The sequence below is a fragment of the Lampetra fluviatilis genome, chromosome 50, assembly GCF_964198595.1.
Source record: "Lampetra fluviatilis chromosome 50, kcLamFluv1.1, whole genome shotgun sequence".
Lineage (NCBI taxonomy): Eukaryota > Metazoa > Chordata > Hyperoartia > Petromyzontiformes > Petromyzontidae > Lampetra > Lampetra fluviatilis.
The window spans coordinates 6,038,973-6,063,613 of record NC_136324.1 but is presented as its reverse complement, the minus strand read 5'-3'; positions in this window follow the sequence as shown (position 1 = coordinate 6,063,613).

The following is a 24,641-nucleotide window of genomic DNA, read 5'->3' as shown; positions in this document are numbered from 1 at the left end:
CAACAATAGTAACAACAACACTAGCAACAATAGTAACAACAACAACAACACTAGCAACAATAGCAACAACAACACTAGCAACAATAGCAACAACAACAACACTAACAACAATAGCAACAACAACAACACTAGCAACAATAGTAACAACAACAACACTAACAACAATAGCAACAACAACAACACTAGCAACAATAGCAACAACAACAACACTAACAACAATAGCAACAACAACACTAGCAACAATAGTAACAACAACAACACTAACAACAATAGCAACAACAACAACACTAACAACAATAGCAACAACACTAACAACAATAGCAACAATAGCAACAACAACACTAGCAACAATAGTAACAACAACAACAACACTAGCAACAATAGCAACAACAACACTAGCAACAATAGCAACAACAACAACACTAACAACAATAGCAACAACAACAACACTAGCAACAATAGTAACAACAACAACACTAACAACAATAGCAACAACAACAACACTAGCAACAATAGCAACAATAGCAACAACAACAACACTAACAACAATAGCAACAACAACAACACTAGCAACAATAGCAACAATAGCAACAACAACAACACTAACAACAATAGCAACAACAACAACACTAACAACAATAGCAACAACAACAACAACACTAGCAACAATAGTAACAACAACAACACTAGCAACAATAGCAACAACAACAACACTAGCAACAATAGCAACAACAACAACACTAACAACAATAGCAACAACAACAACAACACTAGCAACAATAGCAACAACAACAACACTAACAACAATAGCAACAACAACAACACTAACAACAATAGCAACAACAACAACACTAGCAACAATAGTAACAACAACAACAACACTAGCAACAATAGCAACAACAACAACACTATCAACAATAGCAACAACAACAACACTAGCAACAATAGCAACAACAACAACACTAACAACAATAGCAACAACAACAACACTAGCAACAATAGTAACAACAACAACAACACTAGCAACAATAGTAACAACAACAACACTAACAACAATAGCAACAACAACAACACTAGCAACAATAGCAACAACAACAACACTAACAACAATAATAACAACAACAACAACACTAACAACAATAGCAACAACAACAACACTAGCAACAATAGTAACAACAACAACAACACTAGCAACAATAGCAACAACAACAACACTAGCAGCAATAATAACAACAACAACAACACTAACAACAATAGCAACAACAACAACACTAGCAACAATAGTAACAACAACAACAACACTAGCAACAATAGTAACAACAACAACACTAACAACAATAGCAACAACAACAACACTAGCAACAATAGCAACAACAACAACACTAACAACAATAGTAACAACAACAACACTAACAACAATAGCAACAACAACAACACTAGCAACAATAGTAACAACAACAACACTAGCAACAATAGTAACAACAACAACAACACTAGCAACAATAGCAACAACAACAACACTAACAACAATAGCAACAATAGCAACAACAACAACAACACTAGCAACAATAGCAACAACAACAACACTAACAACAATAATAACAACAACAACAACACTAACAACAATAGCAACAACAACAACACTAGCAACAATAGTAACAACAACAACAACACTAGCAACAATAGCAACAACAACAACACTAGCAGCAATAATAACAACAACAACAACACTAACAACAATAGCAACAACAACAACACTAGCAACAATAGTAACAACAACAACAACACTAGCAACAATAGTAACAACAACAACACTAACAACAATAGCAACAACAACAACACTAGCAACAATAGCAACAACAACAACACTAACAACAATAGTAACAACAACAACACTAACAACAATAGCAACAACAACAACACTAGCAACAATAGTAACAACAACAACACTAGCAACAATAGTAACAACAACAACAACACTAGCAACAATAGCAACAACAACAACACTAACAACAATAGCAACAATAGCAACAACAACAACACTAACAACAATAGCAACAATAGCAACAACAACAACACTAGCAACAATAGTAGCAACAACAACAACACTAGCAACAATAGTAACAACAACAACAACACTCTTTGGTTATTTCGGTAAAGTCACGTAGAAAGATAAAATAATAAATTGAATAATAGCATACGACGTTTCGATTGCAACACAAGCAATCATCATCAGGTACAAATGAAAGAGAAAACAAAACCTCGTAAACTTAGAAATGCAATGCAATACAACACAGAGAGTCGGCTAACATGACAGTCAACACCCTACCTGGTTGATTACGTTCTTCCAAAGATTGCTAAATTTAAGAGAGAGATAAAACACGGAACAGGAAACACACAGACGGACACAAAAGCAGAGAAAGATAACACAGAGACAAAGACAAAGATCCCCCGTATAGCCTTAACAGACTGTAGGGGGCAAGTGCTGTTAGCGAGCACCTATGAAGGCCAGCACGGTACACGAGGGGGTGGGTGGCCAGCACAACGCCCGACCGCCTTTTGTCTCCCCAGTCGCGATGTTTACACACCGCACCGGGTACTCATTTGAGGCTGAGTGGACCTAGGGGAGGCCCAGGACCAGTTCAGATAATCGTCACTGGTGTTGGTCGTGAGCGGGAATCGAACCCGGGTCGCCGGGTTCATAGCGCAGCGCGCTAACCTCTACACTACCGCTCCCCACATAACACAGAGGCACACACACAGAGAGACACACACAGAGAGACACAGACACAGAGAGACACACACATAGGCACACAGAACAACAACAATAACAACAACAACAACAAATCAACCGTCGCCGTGCCACGTTCCTGACGACGTTCATGTACACCGCGACACGCGGGCGTGTGGAAGATATTCACTGTTGGATGTGTCTCTAATTTTGTTTGGCTGGTTGGTGACAACGGTGCAAATACCGAAAAATATTTTTTTTTAATGCGATTCGTGGAATTACCCGACACATCGTTTGTACGACCTAGGGATTCTTCGTATTATGTATTATAATTACTTGCAAGTGGCACATTGCGGCAAAAGCCGGTACGATTTTCCTGCGCACTTTGGGGTTCCACATTCCGTAGTCAACGTGGTGTGGCGTAGCGGGTAGTGGGTTGGGTGAGGTCAACTCAGCCTAGGTCGACTCAGCCTCGAATGAATGCCTGATGTGGCGTGCACACATCGCCACTATGGGAGACAAAGGTGGCCGGGCGTGGTGCTAGTCACCCCCCCCCCACCCCACCTTGTGTGCCGTGGCGGCACTTGCCCCAAACGTTCGTCGAGGGGCTACACGGGACATCTTTGTCTTTATCTTTGGGTGGGCTGAGAGGCGGGTGGAGATTACAAAAAAAAACACCGCCGCTGTTCAATGTGGCCGAACCAGCAATCTGACCACTGCTCGGACACGAAGTCGCGGTTATTTATTGACGCGGCCCCGACAATAATTCCCAATGTTTTCTCGACGGCGGCGTGGCATGCAGTCGTCCCAGTAAAAATTTAACAGGGGCACCTAAATTATGTTTAACGCCGCCCCGCGCGCCGCGCGTTAGGGGAGCCCCCGCGTGAGTTAACGCAGAGGCTCTCCTCCCAGCAAACCCAGTCGCTTAAGTGAGCCTCGGCCCTCCCTCGCTCGCTCGCTCCCCTCTCTCCGCGACCTTCCACTGCCCGTGCCCTGAGCCATGCCAAGGCCCCGACCAACTCCTCGTGTTGCCTGCCGCCGTCGCTTGTCCCATTTTTTGGTGTTAGGACCCGAATCTAAACAGAAGGTGGATGCGGGTGGATGCCCCTTGCCTGTGATGGACATTAGGCGCCAGCATTGGTTACAGCCAAGCCCGGCTGCGCCGATGAGACACTGCATTTCAAAACCAGTCACTGCTTATTGTAAACATTTGGTAGTTCACGAGCATTGGTTACAGCCAGCCTGGCTACGCTGATGAGACACTGAATCTCAAAACCACTCCTTGCCTTTGGTAAACATTTGGTAGTTCACGAGGATTTGTTCCAGCCAGCCTGGCTACGCTGATGAGACACTGAATCTGAAAACCACTCCTTGCCAGCGATGGACATCGGGCAGTTTACCAGCATTGCTTCGGGCAAGGCTGACTGCGCTGATGACACACCGAATGTCAAAGCCGGTTCGGAGTTTCAAGTATCTGCTTGCATTCAATGAACGCCGCCGAAGATAACGCAATCCCAGAGTGAAGGCCGTTGCGGCTGATGTGATGTGTTGAAAGTGCACTTTAATACATGTACGTGCAGGGACACGCTCGCGCGCGCGTGTGCACAAGGTGTGTGTTTGCCCGGTTATTTATTTTGCTGCCGACGGCATTCTGCACAAACGACGCTCATGATCATTTTGTTCCGCGGGTTGTTGTTTCCCCCCCCCCACAACCTCGTGGACCTCGCTGTTTTTTTTTTCTTGACGGTAGCTGTCCCGGGGAGGAAAACCATTACAAAACGTCGATGTTTTATCGTCAGTTGTTTAATAATAATAGTATTAATTAATAAATAATAGCGACGGTCATGCCGACACTCAATAGAATACGGCATCACCACCGTAGATTCGACGGGAAACGGAATCGGATGGGTAGAAATAAAAAATGTCTCGTTTCAGGTCGCCTCTAAATCCATAATAGAGGTTTTTGGATTAGATCGCGTAAATATATAAATGTGTCGTTAAAACCCGCCACCACCCGACACAGCCAACTAGTAAGGGTTGTCACGTAAACAGAACGTGGCCAATTCGTCACTGGTACAGCAACACCGGTGTGTTGGAGAGCCAAGCCACAACATTTACAATCTGAGTACGACGTTTCACCAATAATTACAACTAGCTTCATCAGACGACAGCCTCTTAATGTTATTCTTTGCTTCATGTGAGGTGTGTTTAGGTTAGATAGAAATCTGCCCTTGTCGTCCCTTCCTCCCTACGTTAAAAAGCGACCTTTTCCCCTTTCACTGGTGGTGGCAGTGAGTGGGAATCGAACTCAGGTTAATGTCGGGTTCGCAGCGCATTGCGCTAACCGCTGCACCGCCGTTAGACACAACTCACACAACAAAGACAGAGATCCCCGTATAGCCGTGTGGCATGGTTTTGGAGGCAGCGAGCCCTTTCCACATATTTCAATCCCCTTGCTTTTTCATAACCGGTTAAGGCTTTGTGTTGACGGTGTGTGGTACGTGCGGTCACAGCGTGAATGTCACGGGGCCCGCACATTGAAAATAAATATTGAGCAACAACGAAAGATGCCGTTCCCACCTCTCCTGGTATTGCGAGATCATCTCCTTCCCTCCGCGGCATGCCCATGTTTTTTACACCTCAGAGGTGGCAACTCTCGTGCCAACCCAGTAAAACACGGAACTTTGAGATAACGTTATCTCAACGTTGCCTGTTTACTGGGAATGGCCCATCTTTCGCCACACTGAGTATAGTAGAATATCTGTAAACTAAAGTATATTTTTTTATTTTACCAGGTAAGGCCCATTGAGCTATACAGTAGCTCTTTTTCAGAAGCCACGTGGCCACAAATGATAGCTCAACGAAGTGGCTTGTCGTCACGTGGAAATGTCTCTCAGCCAAATACTCTAAACGCGTGATGTTGGTTACAAATGTGGAGGGAATAACCGGAGGAACCCAGGGAAAAATCCACGCGACCACAGGGAGAGCAAATACACAGCAGCAGACGTCAGGGTCGGGATCGAACCCACGACCTCCTGTGCACCAGGCGAGGTAGTTAACATCTCCTAGCCACCGTCTCGCCTACTCTCGCCACCCAGACCCCCATGCGGCCTAGTATCTGACCTGAGCAGGGTGCCCCCTTCCCTGGGTTGGAATCTAGGCGAGGCCGGTATAGAAAGTGGTTGTTTGGAAGACGTCTGAAAACGTAATTTGTCTGTCTGGACAACGTTGTGTTCGGCAACGTTTGATGTTAACTATAATTAACACGTTGGCAGAGCAATTGGACGACATAACAGCGCAGAATATTTTACGGGCCGCGAGAGGAGAGAAATACATGAGCGACGTGAACAAGCACATACATCGGTGCAGTCTCATTCCCCGTTTAAGGCAAAAGACTTGGAGGACATTTTTAGACATTTGGCAAACTGCCTGATGGTGCCGGTTGTAACCAACGGCGTGAGATTTATCTCCGTCACTGCTGGCGGTGTTGCCGAAGCGGTAAGAAATCGGCCACATTCGTGACCTGATAACTTCACAAACCGGCTGTGTCGTGTGGAGGAGGGGTGTATGACACCGCGTGTTACGAACGCGATCTGACCCCCCCCCCCCCCCAAAAAAAAACTATTATGAACTACGATTTAAAGCTTTCGTGACTGCAGGGATTCATCTTCTTGGTTCTTTCGGTAAAGTCACGTAGAAGGGAAGTAATAAAATAATACAAATAAAACACTGTCTCCCCGACAGACCTGGTCTTCACCTGAGGACGGCTGCTTGCGTTGTGGCCGAAACGTCGTGAGACTTTACCGAAATAACCAAGAAGATATTATGAACTAGTTTGTTTTGCCCGTCCAAGGACAGGTGTATTTTGCAGAAAATCTGAAATATTCAATAGCAAAATGTTCATCTCATGATTATTAATGAGGGGGGGGGGGCGGGGTTGCCCCATGTTGAGTGACGTCACCCGCTAATGGTTATTGTGGAGGGGTGCGGCATGTGGAGTGACGTCACCCGCTCATGATTATTAATGAGGGGAGGGGCGCGGCATGTGGAGTGACGTCACCCGCTCATGATTATTAATGAGGGGAGGGGTGCGCATGTAGTATACATTTCCACGCGGGCATGAATATTAATGAAGAGGGGGGGGGGGGGGGCTTTTTACAGTGACGTCACGTACGAGTGTAACACTGTGCTGCCACTTTCTGTAAAGAAATGTCGTCATATTTGAAGCGACTTTGCGTAATAAACTATTTAATTCAGCTCTGCGTTCGTGTAAAAATCCACCCCACTCATGAATATTAATGATGGGGGTGGGCCTCATGTGGAGTGACGTCACGCGGGGGGTGGGCCTCGTGTAGAGTGACGTCACGCGGGGGGGGCCTCATGTAGAGTGACGTCACGCGGGGGGGTGGGCCTCATGGGGAGTGATGTCACGCGCGGGACACACACACATTCTTGGCTCATTATGATATAAATCAGATAGATAAAACGCTAAACTGTGTCAATGACACACAAATACAGGGCGCTTCAAATAAATGTGAACACTTCTGAGAATTTGCAACAACACCACGGGAAATGTGCTGCCTGCGAGCTCTGGAGACCACCTGGAGAAGATTCCAGGCACGCGTTGACAACAATGACGAAACAAGTGGATAGACTCTTTGACTTTTTGAAGCTATTAACATTACATTTGTTTCGATTTAAAGCTTTCGTGACTGCAGGGATTCATCTTCTTGGTTCTTTCGGTCAAGTCACGTAGAATGGAAATAATAAAATAATAAAAATTTAACATAATAAAATTATTCTCACGACGTTTCGGCCACAACGCAAGCAGCCGTCCTCAGGTGGAGAACATGTCTGTCGAGAAGACAGAGTCGTTTCGGCCACAACGCTGCTTGCGTTGTGGCCGAAACGTCGTGATAATTATTTTATTATGTTTTATTTTTATTATTGTATTATTTCCATTCTACGTGACTTTACCGAAAGAACCAAGAAGATTACCTTTGTTGGCATGTTACAGTGCATTGTCCGTTATTTTTCCATTAAAAACGATAGTCCCATATAAGTGTTAATATATTGTTTTGAAGCACCCTGTACACTATTTACTCACTACAAACGAGAGTCATTTTACGGATTCCTTGCGGATTTGTCTGCTGCTGGTCACCACGAGAGGGCTTCATCCCGAGAGAGAGTTCGTGTCTCTGTTCCTCGTCCGTTGAAGGGGAGCAGGCAATCACAGTGGGTTGACTTTCATGGCCCATAGTTTTGGTCGCATGAGCACAGTCGCACTGCCGTGGCTTGCATCTTTAATATTCCACGTCTGGTATTTAAAGAATGTGCTTAGGTTATTCTCACGATAGAACAAAAAAAAACGTTTCCCCAGTTAACAAGCGACGCCGAGTCAACGTTGGGAACGGTTGCGTAGCGGTTAGCGTCTTGCGCGACGAACTCGGCGACCCGAGTTTTGGGACAAGTTTTACATTTGGGGCACTTGCCCAAAAAGTATAGTAAGGCTATACGGGGATCTCTGTCTTTGTGTGTGAGTTGTGTCTAACGGCGGTGCAGCGCTTAGCGCACTGCGCTGCAAACCCGACGTATACCTGAGTTCGATTCCCGCTCGCGGCCACCACCAGTGACGATTATCTTAACCGGTCCTGGGTTTCCACTAAGTCTACAAAGCCCCAAATGAGTCACTGGTGCGGTGGGTAAACATCGCCACTGGGGAGACAAAGGCGGCCGGACGTGGTGCTGGTCACCCACCCCCTCGTGCGCCGTGCCGGCCTTCAAAGGGTGCTCGCTCTTAGCACTTGCCCGCACAAAGTCTGTTGAGGCTATACGGGGGATCTTTGTCTTAGTTTGCACGCGTGTTCCCTAGGTGTGTGTGTCCGTGTGTTTATGTTCCAGAAGCGTAGTCACAAAGGCGCAAATTCGCGATATGCATTTCCGCGCACATTTCTACCCGATTCACACGGAGAATTTAATACCAATTAATCTTGTAGGCCGGGTAGCGAACAAAACAAAATCCGACTTGACGAAGGAGGCGAGGGAGTGTTTTGGATGGTGTTACCGAAGCATAACTCGTACAAAATAAAATTAATTCTCGGCAGAGAAAACAATTACAGCCGTGCATTAAGAGGCGAAATCACACAAACGGCAATTTTCCATTTAGCATCCATTCTACTGCGCCTTTGGACATATCTGACTGTCCTGACTTCCTACTGCTTTTTATTTAAGCGTGCGGCGTGGACATTATAACGAATTTTTATCGGAAGGGGGGGGAGGGTGCGTGGGGGAAGCAACTCATTTCCAAGAAATGTTTATTCACCGTTCTTAAGAACGACAAACCACACGCAGAACAAAACAACCCACAATCTGCCGCGCTTACAAGGCACACGACGAGAGCTGGCGAAAAACTCCACGTGGCCATGGCAAAGAGGAGGAGATGGAGGATGAGGAGGAGATCTCGAGACAACCGCGGATTTGTCTGTGACAATTATAAAACGTCAGAGATGCATTTATTACTCCGTCATTTATTTGTACAGGTGTGTAGATTAACGTAGCTCGTTGCGTTTGTGCGCTAAGCTCCGTTCACACACAGCTGTGCCAGGCACTGCTCTGTCACGCACGTCTGTGCCATGCACTGATGTGTCACGCACTGCTGTCACGCATTGCTGTGTCACGCACTGCTCTGTCACGCACTTGTGTGCCATGCACTGCTGTATCACGCATTGCTGTGCCACGCACTGCTGTGTCACGTACTTGTGTGCCACGCACTGCTGTGTCACGCACTGCTGTGTCACGCACTGCTGTGTCACGCACTGCTGTGTCGCGCAGTCTTTGACATGGGCATCGTGAACCGCGGGTCTGTCGCGGAGCTTGAGTCGAACGCAGCAAGTGGAAAGTAAAGCGTCTGGCCTTTGGTTGTAAAGGTTTAAGGTTTAGGAGGATGCGTGGAATTTCATGGCAAGGAACGGAGGGTAAGCAACTTGGAAGTTCAGGATAAGAAGGTGGCACAAAAGTGTTGGGAGTTGTGAATGAGGAAGGAGGAGGAGGTGGAGATGGGTGGGACTTGTGTGTAGGGTGGAGGAGGATAGGGTAGGCAACTTGGAGGTAGAGATGGGTGGGACTCGTGTGTGGGGTGGAGGAGGGATAGGGTGGGCAACTTGGAGGTAGTGATGGGTGGGACTCGTGTGTAGGGTGGAGGAGGGAGAGGGTAGCCAACTTGGAGGTAAAGATGGGTGGGCCTCGTGTGTAGGGTGGAGGAGGGATAGGGTGGGCAACTTGGAGGTAGTGATGGGTGGGACTCGTGTGTAGGGTGGAGGAGAGATAGGGTAGGCAACTTGGAGGTAGTGATGGGTGGGACTCGTGTGTAGGGTGGAGGAGGGATAGGGTGGGCAACTTGGAGGTAAAGATGGGTGGGCCTCGTGTGTAGGGTGGAGGAGGGATAGGGTGGGCAACTTGGAGGTAGTGATGGGTGGGACTCGTGTGTAGGGTGGAGGAGGGATAGGGTAGGCAACTTGGAGGTAGTGATGGGTGGGACTCGTGTGTAGGGTGGAGGAGGGATAGGGTGGGCAACTTGGAGGTAAAGATGGGTGGGCCTCGTGTGTAGGGTGGAGGAGGGATAGGGTGGGCAACTTGGAGGTAGTGATGGGTGGGACTCGTGTGTAGGGTGGAGGAGGGAGAGGGTAGGCAACTTGGAGGTAAAGATGGGTGGGCCTCGTGTGTAGGGTGGAGGAGGGATAGGGTGGGCAACTTGGAGGTAGTGATGGGTGGGACTCGTGTGTAGGGTGGAGGAGGGATAGGGTAGGCAACTTGGAGGTAGTGATGGGTGGGACTCGTGTGTAGGGTGGAGGAGGGATAGGGTGGGCAACTTGGAGGTAAAGATGGGTGGGCCTCGTGTGTAGGGTGGAGGAGGGATAGGGTGGGCAACTTGGAGGTAGTGATGGGTGGGACTCGTGTGTAGGGTGCAGCAGGAGAACGAAACGGACAGTTGAGTGGCACCCAGAAGTCGCTGGCCAAGAGGAAGAGTAGACCTAAGACCAAACGACGGCGGTGTTGCCGAGTTGACAACAGCCCGTGGCAGGGGCGGCTGCCAACCAAACAGTCGGGATCTTGGCAGAGGGAAGGAAGCGACGGCTGCCGTCAGCGTCGTCTGGAAAACGGGTTAAAAGGAACGTGGTGGGGAGGGGGGTGAACGATCTCCCCCCCCCCCCCCCCCATTTTTATTCAATCGCCCCCTAATTAGCGAGTGGGGCTCGCAGCCTCAAACACGCGGCGCTGATGGCGGGGTCGGCGCGCGCGCTGCAGATGAGACAAATCTTGTCTCGTTTGTGGGTTTGACGACACCGCCGCCTGCCCCTAATTACAGGCTGATTGGGATTTAATCAGCGAGCGGCGTGCCAGTCCGCCCATACGCATTACGAGCGGCGCTGTATGCGCATGCACACGCGCGCGCACGCACGCGCACACGCGCGCGCACGCACGCGCACACACGCGCACGCGGACGCACGCGGACGCGGCGGCGTTAGCGGTCAGCGCTACGCTGCGTTTTCGAACCCGGCGACCCGGAGTTCGATTACCTCTCACGGCCAACACCCAGCGACGAATGTTTCGAACCGGTCCTGGGCCTCTCGCAGTTCGACTCAGCCTCGAATTGAGTACCTGTTGCGATGTGTCACCATCGCCACAAGGGGAGACAAAGGTGGCCGAGCGTGGTATTTGCCAGTCCCACCCCCTCGTGTGCTGTTCCGCCCTTTATAGGTGCTGCTCGCTAACAGCACTTGTCCCAACAGCCTGTTAAGACTATTCGGGGGATCTTTGTCATTGTTTGTGAGTGCGATCGTGTAAGTGAGTGCGTGTGAGCGCGTGCCTGTGAACGCACACGTGTGCGTGTGTGATTTGTACACAAATACAGAGGTCCTCCCGTGTCGCCTTCAACAGACCGTTGCGGCAAGTGTTGCGAGCGAGCACCTACGAAGGCCGGCACGGCACACGAGGGGGGGATGATGATGTGCCCAGGAATACGCACAGCCACGCTGTGTAGCCGTCATAGCCATCATCCCTCGCGTATCCTTCTCAGGCTCTTGCTGAAAAGTGCCAACTTTCATGAGCTTCCTCGACAGAGAAGAGAGTAACAGTCGTCAGTAAGTCCGTTCAGCTGCAGGTCCGCCCATCTTGACGGCGCTGGTATCGGTCTTCGGCAACTCCACTCAGCTCCGCGTCCTCCTCCACCGTCCCAGTCCATCTGCTTCTGCAGTCCGTGCCGTGCCCGTTTAGCCACCTTCTGTGCGGCCAAACAGAAGCTGCTTAGACATGTCCTGGCTGGTTACGTTGGATACGTGACCCAGCCAACGGAGCCTCCTCGCCCGCTGGAGGAGCTCACCGATGACGGGTCTGTTTCTCACACGCACACACTCATTCCGACTCGGTAACCCGCTCACCCACTCACCAAACTCACCAAATGCGGTGGCTGGGCATGCGGGATACGTGACCCAGACAACGCAGATTCCTGGCCTGACACCGCGTCCCAGATGTTTCAAGGATACGTGAGTTGCTCACACCGCAATCCAGCGTGGTTAAACCCAGTTTGGGTCTTGGGCAGGCCGGCCTGAATGTTTCATACCAGCGCAGGTGTTCCGATACAGGGGGTGGAGGGGTGGGGGAAGTGGGGGTGCTGGGGAGAGGGGAGGTGTCCACATTTCGCAGACAGTGAGAAGAGAGCGCATTGATTATTGCCGAGAGGACCCGAAGCTTTGCATGGAGCGAGCCGATGGAAATTTCCATGCAGCGTTACTCGTGCAACCGGTGAACAGATAACGGCTGCTCAACTCAATCAAAGAGGGGGGAGACACCTCGGCCGCGAAACTGCAGCTGGTCATCGACTCCTCCATCATTCTCTCCACGGTCACCTCATTAGTCGTGGAGACTCGGGGGAGTGAATTGTTTCATGTACTGGACGACCAGGCAGGGACTTTTGTTTTCGCGGTGCCGATGGTGAAACACCACCTCGGACACGCTCCGGGTTCAGCATCATCGTCTCCGAATCCTCGAACTACGCGGTCAAAGGAGATGTTAAATTGCGTCGGCGCCTAAGGGACATCCCTGCCTCACCCCAACCTGAACAGCCAATGGCTCTGACTTTCCGACCATGCAGCTTAACCCCTGCCCACGCACCATCATGGAGGCCCTCAAAGATCGTCAGCAGAGGTGTCAGTGACCCCGCAAGCACGAATAATATCATAGCGCCATGTCGTGTTGACGGCATGGCAGGGTCCGACGTGGTCAATGAAGCGACAGACGTCGATCCCGCTGAAATTTCCTCCACCTCTGCTAAAGCAAGTTGGACAGAGAATGTGGTGACGTTAGTCACGGGGCCGGCCCCGGTCTGACGCCAAATCGTAGCTCTACCTGCACACCGCTGCCACCCTCGTTGAGGTGCTCGCTCGAGAGGCCCACCTCTGCGCCAGGTAATCTTACCTGGCCTCAGGTGGAGGGGGGGGGTGGGTGGATCCTTCCACCAAATGTTTGAGGGCCTGCAATCATCGCAGTGTCAGGCCCGCATTGCAAAGTGCTCAGAAACATCTGAAGACTTTTTTTTTATTTTTTTTAGTATCGGTTCCACATTTTTCCCCACGATGGTTGCCATCGAGGCATGGCACTGCAAGAGTTACCTCTGTGATGGAATTAAAGAGAAGTGATTTGTGAAGGCAGACCACGCAAACTGTCTCTGTCTGCTCGGCAACCAGGCAAAATGCACTCGTCATTGCAACGCGCAAAAGGCTTTCGGAATCTCCGAGTGAAGGTTGGTTCGAAGGGAGCACCCTCGTTCTCCAAATCGCTCCACGCCCTGCCTCCTCCTAACCTCTCATCTCTCATCTCACTTTACTCTCCTGCCCGCTCTCTGCCTTCTACATATTTGCTGTCTCTCTCTCTCTCTGTTCCTCTTCCTCCTCGATGCGCAAAGTCTCGGTTTTGCTCATTCTCCATCCTCGCCCCTCTTCACCGGAATAAACTGCCCTTATCCATTTTTCGATTTAAAGCTTTCGTGACTGCAGGGATTCATCTTCTTGGTTCTTTTGGTAAAGTCACGTAGAAGGAAAGTAATAAACTAATACAAATAAAACATAATAAAATATGTTATAATGTTTTATTTTTATTATTTTATTAATTAATAAAATACCTAATAATTAATACAATAATAAAAATAAAACAATAAAATATTTTATTATGTTTTTTGTTTATTACTTCCCTTCTACGTGACTTTACCGAAAGAACCAAGAAGATGCCCTTATCCAGTCAAACAATCACCCACTCTCGCTACCTTGCGCTCTTCTCTTAAACCCCACTTATTCTCCCTTGCCCACCCTTCCTTCTCCCCCTGTCGTCCTCCTCCACTCGTACTAACGCCGCCTGCCCTGTCCCCAACTCCCCATGGTCACCCATCGTCAATCCACTCGTCTCATTTCCATCTTCGTTTATTCCACGCATCGTCACCACCACCACCACCTCATATTGCATTTACCCCATACACTCATCTCGTTCCATCTCGCCAAACCCATCTTGTACCCTAGACCGTAGTTAGTTCACTGGATAGCGCCTTTGTCAAGGCGCTGTATAAACGAACGAGAAGGTAAGAAACACCTCCGCCATCGTTCGGGGGTGGGGGGCATCTGGTGAGGTTCGTCACTGCACTGTCGCAGCCAGTCGCTTGAGCGACACAATCGTCAACGAGTCGCCCGTTCCCTCTCGACATCGCCGCGAGAGGAGATCGCTGTCGATCCCCAGCTGCGAGCGTTCCCCAAGTTCTCACCTCGGGAAAAAAAAAATTGTGTATTTATTCGGCCGCTTAGAAATGTCCGCGTGATGAGGCGGACTCCGTCGAGCCGTCGTTTGTGATAGCCAGGTCGTTTCTGAAAAAAATGAAGCTTAAAGTTCAGTGGGCTTTATCTGGTAAAAAAAAACATATATATATATATATAGTGTGGTTTTAGTTGTTTTTGGAGGCGGCGGTGGTGGTGTCCAAAATGTCAAACTGTTTAAATTGGGCACTGCTTGACTACTAATATTTATAGTAAACATTAAATGTATTTTTTTTCTCGTCTCTGGTAAATATCAATACAATACCAATTGTCGGGGTCTCAAAGGAGTGGGGTTCGATTGGCCCCATCGCCCCCCCCCCCCTCCGCCCCCCCTCCCCCCTTTTCTTGGATCCACCATTTGATGTTCGAGGATCGAAGAGAGAGAGGACATCAAAGGGTAGAATGTGGGACGTGCAGAAAGGGTTTGCAGTGACCATTGGGGCTGCCACTGTCTCCACCGTGCAGACCAAACCCAGAGCGGGCATCTCAGTCGGCCTGGGTCTATTACCAAAAGCAGCGCAATCTATTGCGGTGAAGTTCGTCACAGCGATAGCGCTGCCAGATCGGACAAACCCAGAGAGGACATCTCAGTCGGCCTCGGTCTATTATCAAAAGCTGTGTGGTCAACACAGCAATAGCGGTGGTACGAGATCTCAATGCATATCGCCACCTGCCACCCCAGACACGTCATCGCCATCATCTTAAAGGTAACCTAAAAAGCGAGTATTGCTATTTTATATGCTGATGGACAGACGTAACGTAGACAAAGATGGCCAGATAGACGCTATAAGTTTCGCGAAACCCTCCCCCCCCCCACACACACGTACACGTGTAAAAGGCACACGCAGCCATTTGCACATTATGCAACGACAAAAATACGAGCACTTCCTGAAGAACTGCATTGTGGACATGTTGTCCTAAGGTCACATTTTTTTGAGCGCACGTGACACCGACCCAGACATGACAACAGTAGCTTCGACAGGCTGAGACGAGTCAAACGATGAACAGCTGTCCAAGTGCGAGACACGCTGCCGCACTTGGGACAGGGAGACAGGGGCAGCAGCAGCAGCTACCAAAGCAGTGATCAGGTGGTGCAACTGCGCTGGGATCCACGGGCCTGGGAGCGGGGGCGGTGGGGGGGGGTAGCCTAACCCAGAGGCCCTCCATGATGTCATTGTTAGCGCCTTGACCCACGCCGGACACGAAACTAGGGCCACGGGGAAGCAGAGGCTCGTCGCGGTGACCGGATGGATGTCAACTACCTCGTCTGGTATACAGGAGGTCGTGAGTTCGATCGCTAACAGCACTTGCCCCAGCATCTGTTTCAGGCTATACGGGGCATCTTTGTCTTTGTGTGTTCGTGCGTCGCAAGATGTTATCTCGCTCGCCTGATATGCAAGAGGTCGTGGATTCGCATGGATGGAAAAAACACGATTTTTTTCATCGGCAGGCATCGGGTTTTTTTTTTATACAATTAAACCCGATTTTGGGAAAATTAACCCCTGGTTTAATGAATACGAAACTCTGATCCAAGGCTTAAGCTGCTTCCTCGTCGGTGCTGCTATCGTACTCGGGGCCGTCGGGCACGGGGTGGAAGAATGCGGCGGGCAGGTTGGTCTTGATGAACACGAGGAGCTTCTCCTCCACAATCGTGGGCGCCAGTGAGTTCCTTCGCTTGGAACGGATGAAGCCCATCGTTGAGAAGTTGGCGAAGTGCGGTTCTGCAATTAGAACCAATTAAACCGGATTTCTCCCAATCTCAGATGATCTGGTTTAATATAGAAAGACAATTAAACCCGATTGTAAAAAACCCGACTGTGCCACCTTTGTGGATTCGACCCTGACGCCTGTTGGAGTTTGCGTGTCTTTCCTTCCCTCTCTCCACGTTTAGAGTCAACATGCGTGAAGAGTATTTGGCTGCAGCATAGCTCAGTGGACCTCACGTGGTAACATGAAAAGTTAAGTTTAGATTAATAGCTACTATGAGCACGTGTGTACATGTACGTGTGCAGCTCTTCTGCTCACACATTGCTGGGTCAGGGAGAATATGATGCTGCAAGATGTGACAGAGAGAGAGAGAGAGAAAGATGAGAGAGATTGAGAAGGAGGGGAGATGCCAAAGTGGTGGCAGATGTAGAAGAAAGAGTTCGCAGCGAGCTGGGGGGGGGGGGTAGAGAGATCGGAAGAGATGAGAGGGAGATGAGAAAGTGAATTTACGCGGTGAGGGAGAGAGAGAGCGCGAGAAAGAGCGAGAGAGGGTGAGAGACAATTGATAGATAATTGAGAGAGAGAGAGAGATGAGAGGGAGATAGGAGAGGTGACTGAGAGAGGTAGGAGGGAGATGTGAGAGAGGGGGTGAGAAAGGGTGGGAGATGGAGGGAGTGGGGGGGGGTGTGAGTAGGCCGCTGTTGTAATATAGACGTGCTGGGTCCTATGCGATGGGGAATTAGTGGCGCTAATTTGCGGGTCGCTCTGAAATTGCCCGCGCTGTGTTTAATTACACAGATGGCCGCCAGTTCAGTCCCGCAAAGGCGGCACACGCTGGTGGTGAGTGGATGGGTGGATGGGTTTGTGTGGGTGGGTGGTGAGTTGGTGAGTGGGTGAGTGTGTGGGTGGTGAGTGGACGGGTGTGTGGGTGGTGAGTTAGTGGGTGGTGAGTGGATGGGTGGATGGGTATGTGTGGATGGGTGGTGAGTGAATGAGTGAGTGGGTGGTGAGTGGATGGGTGGATGGGTATGTGGGTGGGTGGTGAGTTGGTGAGTGGGTGGGTGGTGAGTGGGTGGATGGATGAGTGTGTGTGGGTGGGTGAGTGGGTGGATGGATGAGTGTGTGTGGGTGGGTGGGTGGTGAGTGAGTGAGTGAGTGGGTGAGTTGGTGGGTGGTGAGTGAGTGGGTGAGTGTGTGGGTGGGTGGTGAGTGAGTGGGTGAGTGGGTGGATGGATGAGTGTGTGTGGGTGGGTGGGTGGTGAGTGAGTGAGTGAGTGAGTGGGTGAGTTGGTGGGTGGTGAGTGAGTGGGTGAGTGTGTGGGTGGGTGGTGAGTGAGTGGGTGAGTGGGTGGGTGGTGAGTGGGTGGGTGGGTGGATGGGTGGGTGGTGGGTGAGTTGGTGAGTGGGTGATTGGGTGGGTGGGTGGATGGGTGGGTGGTGGGTGAGTTGGTGAGTGGGTGATTGGGTGGGTGGTGAGTGGGTGGGTGGATGAGTGTGTGTGGGTGGGTGGTGAGTGAGTGAGTGGGTGAGTTGGTGGGTGGTGAGTGGATGGGTGGATGAGTGTGTGTGGGTGGGTGGGTGGTGAGTGAGTGAGTGGGTGAGTTGGTGGGTGGTGAGTGGATGGGTGGATGAGTGTGTGTGGGTGGGTGGGTGGTGAGTGAGTGAGTGGGTGAGTTGGTGGGTGGTAAGTGGGTGGGTGGATGAGTGTGTGTGGGTGGGTGGTGAGTGAGTGGGTGAGTGGTGAGTGGATGGGTGGTGAGTGGGTGGGTGGATGGGTGTGTGTGGGTGGGTGGTGAGTTGGTGAGTGGGTGAGTGGGTGGGTGGTGAGTGGGTGGGTGGGTGTTTGGGTGGATGGGTGGGTGGTGGGTGAGTTGGTGAGTGGGTGATTGGGTGGGTGGTGAGTGGGTGGGTGGATGGGTGTGTGTGGGTGGGTGGTGAGTTGGTGAGTGGGTGAGTGGGTGGGTGGTGAGTGGGTGGGTGGTGAGTGGGTGGGTGGGTGGATAGGTGGGTGGTGGGTGAGTTGGTGAGTGGGTCAGTGGGTGGGTGGTGAGTGGGTGGGTGGATGGGTGTGTGTGGGTGGTGAGTGAGTGATTGAGTGGGTGAGTTGGTGGGTGGTGAGTGGATGGGTGGTTGAGTGTGTGTGGGTGGTGAGTGAGTGGGTGAGTGGGTGGGTGGGTAGTGAGTGGATGGGTGGATGGGTGTGTGGGTGGTGAGTTGGTGGGTGGTGAGTGGATGGGTGGATGGGTGTGTGGGTGGGTGGTGAATGAGTGGGTGAGTTGGTGGGTGATGAGTGGATGGGTGGATGAGTGTGTGGTGAGTGGGTGAGTTGGTGAGTTGGTGGGTGGTGAGTGGATGGGTGGATAAGTGTGTGTGGGTGGTGAGTGGATGGGTGGTGAGTTGGTGGGTGATGAGTGGATGGGTGGATGAGTGTGTGTGGGTGGGTGGTGAGTGAGTGGGTGAGTTGATGGGTGATGAGTGGATGGGTGGATGGGTGTGTGTGGGTGGGTGATGAGTGAGTGAGTGAGTTGGTGGGTGATGAATGGATGGGTGGATGAGTGTCTGTGGGTGGGTGGTGAGTGAGTGGGTGAGTTGGTGGGTGATGAGTGGATGGGTGGATGGGTGTGTGTGGGTGGGTGGTGAGTGAGTGGGTGAGTTGGTGAGTGGATGGGTGGATGGGTGTGTGGTGAGTGGGCGAGTTTGTGGGTGGTGAGTGGATGGGGGCGTGTGGGTGGGTGGTGAGTGAGTGAGTGAGTGGATGAGTGGGTGAGTTGGTAGGTGGTGAGTGGATGGGTTCGTGTGGGTGGGTGGTGAGTGAGTGAGTGGGTGAGTTGGTGAGTGGATGGGTGGGTGGGTGTGGATGGGTGGGTGGTGAGTGAGTGAGTGAGTTGGTGGGTGGGTGGTGAGTGGATGGGTAGGTGGGTACGTGTGGGTGGGTGGTGAGTGAGTGGGTGAGTTGGTGAGTGGATGGGTGGATGTGTGATTGGGTGGATGCGTGAGTGGGTGAATTACTGGATAGGTGGGTGGTTGACGAATTGAGTGGTTGGCGAGTTTCAGGGAGGGTGAGTGATTGAGAGCAATGGTTCTCGGGATGAGTTTAAGATTTTAAATAGAAACGACATTTTGTATCGATAAGGATAATTTAGGATCGTTGTCGAATTTTCGGAATCGTCACCATTCTGTCCAAAACGTAACGCGAGCACGTGACCGCTGTCACTTCACCAGCCGCCACGTGGCACCAACTTTTGGCGGGAAAAGGAGCAGACGACGCGTCATTGTGACGTCACTTCTTTGTTTCTCCATATATATACGAGTTGTTTGTGTGTGTCCGTGTATATACATCGGGGAGCAGTGGCGCATTGGTGAGCACGAGGCACCACCAACTCGTCAACCCGACTTCAATTCCCGCTCACAGCAAATATCGCAAAGGAACCAGTCCCGGACCGGGTCCCTTAGGTCAACTCAGCCTTAAATGAGTACCTAGTGCGGTATAAAACATCAGCACTGGGGAGACAAAGGCGGCCGGGCGTTGTGTTGGCCACCCGGCCCCCTCATTTGCGGTGCCGCCCTTCATAGGTGCTCGCTAATAGTATTTGCCCCAACATTCCGTAAAGGCTATACGGGGCATATTTTCTTGGTATATCTATGTGTGTGTGTGCTTTTACGTGTGTGTGTCTGTGTGTGTGTGTATATATACGGCGACACGAGTTCGATTCCTGCTCACGGCCAACACCAATGACGATTATCTGAACCGGTCCCGGGCCTCCCCTAGGTCGACTCAGCCTAAAATGAGTACCTGGTGAGGTGTGTTAACATCGCCACTAGGGAGACAAAGGCGGTCGGGCGTGGTGCTGGCCACCCACCCCCTCGTGTACCGTTCCGGCCTTCATAGGTGCTCGCTAACAGCACTTGCCCCTACAGTCTGTTAAGGCTATATGGGGGATCTTTGTCTTGTATATATATACGTGTGAATGCGTGTATATATATATTTAAATGTGTGTGTGTGTGTGTGCACATGAAACTGGCATAAATTTGTGTGTGTGTGTGGGGGTAATCTCTTGGGATGCGAGCCACTGTCTGGGGGTGAGCCAATTAAATCGCTAATTAAAATTTACCCCCTAAAAAAGTTTCACTTTCGCGGGAGAAGTTTGTGCTGCGGGAGGTTGGAAGAACGCGGTCAGCGCGCTTGCTAATGGACTCCAGTTTCATGCCGATTTCACCTAAAGGCGAAACGGAAACGTTCACGTGACAGAAAAAAAGCATTCAGCTCCGAGCACTGCAAGGCTCGCGGTTGTGGATAGACCTTGATAATGATGATGCTGATGATTATTCCACTGAGAGGCAGAGGAACACGTGGATTAGAGGACTCAGGTCTGGATTAGAGGACTGACTCATGTCAGAGGCTTCGGTGGGCTGAAGAGGACCCATCACCGATGACAGAAACTTTTCTTTAAATTCGGGAGGAGGAATCCGATGAGCTATGAAGATATTTTTGTTCACAGATGTTCAATAGGGGACACGGGGGGTCAGAAGTTTTCAACGGTTGTTGAAGCTCGCGGAGTTCAATCTTGGGTCAGAATCAGAATCAGAATATGTATTTATTGATACTGGAGGAGCAATCCGATGAGCTATAAAAGCTCTTTTTTCACAGATGTTTGGTAGGGGCACGGGGTCAAAACGTTACGACAACAACAACCACAATACATAAACACGATGAGAGTGCAAATTATAGGCAACGTAAACCCATCACTTAATCGTCAGAAGCGACCTGGCCGCAAATGATAGCTCAATAAAGTGGCTTAATCACGTGGAAACCTATAGCAGCATTCATCGAAATGATCAGGTCAAGGACAACTTCGCGAATGATCAACAACAGCAACTATCTCATCATCATCATCACCAATCAATTTTCATCATGGTCAGTCTAATTATCATCATTATGACGAACGATCACAGAATCAACAACAATCTAATAAGCATCGTCATCAATTACAATCTGATAATTAGCATTATTATCATTGGCAATTGTAACCTAATCATCGATTACAATCTGATCATCATGAATTCGAATTTGGTCATCATCATTATCATCAATTATAATCTAATCGTCAATTACAATATGATCATCAATTATAATCTAATAATCAATTACAATCTAATCATCATCGATTGCAATCTGGTCATCATAATCAATTACAATCTGATCATCATGATGCTTAATTTAAATGAGAAGCTTAACCCGTAGAAGGCTTTCGCGACAATATAATCCATAATCGGGGTTTTTGGGTTAGATCCCGTAAATATAAATGCGTCCTTAAACCCGCCACTACACGACACAGCCAATTAGTAAAGGTTTGTCACGTAAACAGAACGTGCCAATTTGAAACTAGTTCAGCACTAACCGCCTGTGTGTTGGAGAGTAAGCCCACGACATCTACAAATCGAGTACTGCGACGTTTCGCCGGTAATCACAACCAGCATCATCAGGTGACAGCCACAGAGTCGCGGAGAAATCCTCCTGTTTCAGTCTTAAATAGAGGTGAGGGGGGGGGGGAATGTGATGCTTCGCGAGCATCTGTATAGGCTGGGCTGGCACTGCGTGGTGTGATGGGTAGTGGTGGGAGATAACCCGTCCGTCTTTGTCTCACTCTCATGACTGAGTGTGTTTGTAACTCACAGCATGACCATCGTTCCCTTGATCAGTGGGTTGTATTTTCAAGGCCGAGTCGGCCTCGAGGAGAAACCGGTCAGGTTCAAACGGTAGGAATGAGAGTCAAAGGGGCCGTCCATAAATGACGTCACGTACCTAGGGGGGTGGGGGTGGTCAGACGTTTGTGACGATGTGTGACGAGGGGGGGTGAGAAATGTGACGTCACATCAAAATGCGCAACTTTAAATAAATACCAGCAGAAGTACCCGGCGTTGCCCGGGTGAAACATATATTTCTTAATAACCTTACATATATACACACCCTCACCACTCACCACTCACCCTCACCATTCACCCTCACCACTCTCCCTCACCACTCTCCCTCACCACTCATCCTCACCAATCACACCCTCACCAATCACCACTCACCACTCACCCTCAACACTCACCCTCACCACTCACCACTCACCCTCACCATTCACCCTCACCACTCTCCCTCACCACTCAACCTCACCAATCACACCCTTACCACTCTCCCTCACCACTCTCCCTCACCACTCATCCTCACCAATCACACCCTCACCAATCACCACTCACCCTCAACACTCACCCTCACCACTCACCACTCACCCTCACCATTCACCCTGACCACTCTCCCTCACCACTCTCCCTCACCACTCATCCTCACCAATCACACCCTCACCAATCACCACTCACCCTCAACACTCACCCTCACCACTCACCACTCACCCTCGCCATTCACCCTGACCACTCTCCCTCACCACTCTCCCTCACCACTCATCCTCACCAATCACACCCTCACCAATCACCACTCACCACTCACCCTCAACACTCACCCTCACCACTCACCACTCACCCTCACCATTCACCCTGACCACTCTCCCTCACCACTCTCCCTCACCACTCATCCTCACCAATCACACCCTCACCAATCACCACTCACCCTCAACACTCACCCTCACCACTCACCACTCACCCTCACCATTCACCCTCACCACTCTCCCTCACCACTCTCCCTCACCACTCATCCTCACCAATGACACGCTCACCAATCACCACTCACCACTCACCCTCAACACTCACCCTCACCACTCACCCTCACCATTCACCCTGACCACTCTCCCTCACCACTCTCCCTCACCACTCATCCTCACCAATCACACCCTCACCAATCACCACTCACCCTCAACACTCACCCTCACCACTCACCACTCACCCTCACCATTCACCCTCACCACTCTCCCTCACCACTCTCCCTCACCACTCATCCTCACCAATGACACGCTCACCAATCACCACTCACCACTCACCCTCAACACTCACCCTCACCACTCACCCTCACCATTCACCCTCACCACTCTCCCTCACCACTCTCCCTCACGACTCATCCTCACCAATCACACCCTCACCACTCACCACTCACCCTCAACACTCACCCTCACCACTCACCCTCACCACTCAACCTCCCCTCACCACTCACTAATCACCACTCACAATCGCCACTCACAACCGCCCTCACCATTATATTTTTGCCCCAGTCAACGCCGGATATTTCCCATTCGTAGCAGTTTATATCAACTCTATAAGCAACTTATATTAAACAGGAAGCGCGATCCTAAAGTAATTTACAACCTTCGATTAGTCCTTTGTGCGATTCAAAGAATCGATTTCTGGCATGTTGGGGGTTTACATTTTGAATGATAGAGTTTCATTTTAATTGTTATTTTATTTTTTTATTTTTTCAGGAGTTTTTAATTACATGTTTGCCCCGGTCAACGCCGGATATTTCCCGTTCGTAGCAGTTTATATCGACTTTAAGCAACTTATAGTAAACGGGAATCGTCCGAATCTAAAGGAATCTACAACCTTCGATTCCTTTGCGCGATTCAGAGAATCGATTCTTGGCGCGTCGGCTTTAAAAGTAATTAGACAGTTGTTTTTTCATTGGTATATAATGTTTGAAAGTTTTCATAAGATTTTAAATGTATTTTCTCCCCGGGCAACGCTGGGTATATCGAGTTTATACCACAAATGCGTGCGCATATTTTTAACGGGAATTAAAAATGGCGTCCACCCGGAAGCTAATGCGTCGCTACCCGTTGCCAGGGGCAACCGCCGTCCAATGAAACTGCGTGTATGGTCCGGCGACACACAGACACACAGACAGACAGACAGATTTGCGATTTTATATATATAGATAGACAACACGTTCTACTTAATTAAATAGACTTAAACAAAAATTATCCTTCAACATCAGAGTGCAGCGCCACATTAAATACGTACTACAATGACAATAGTTTAAAGCGATTTGAAGCATGTTTTATTTTGGGGGCGGGCAGAGCTTTGTGACGTCATTTTTTGAGGGGGGGGGTCTGACTTTTTGTGACGCCGTGTGACGATGGGGGGCGGGGTCAAAAATCGTCCAAAATCGCGTGACGTCATTTATGGACGGCCCCAACGGTCACGCATCTCATTGCTTCGCGATAAGGCAAAGATCCCCCCCACATAGTCAACGTAGATTGTTGGGGCAAGTGATGTTATCTGGGCACCTAAGTGTACACATACACACAGATGTGCTGTCATGTTTACAGAATCACACGTACAAAGACATACAGAGGACGCGTATACAGACGCACACAAACACAAAGGCACACACGTAAACTATTTGACACTATTTCATT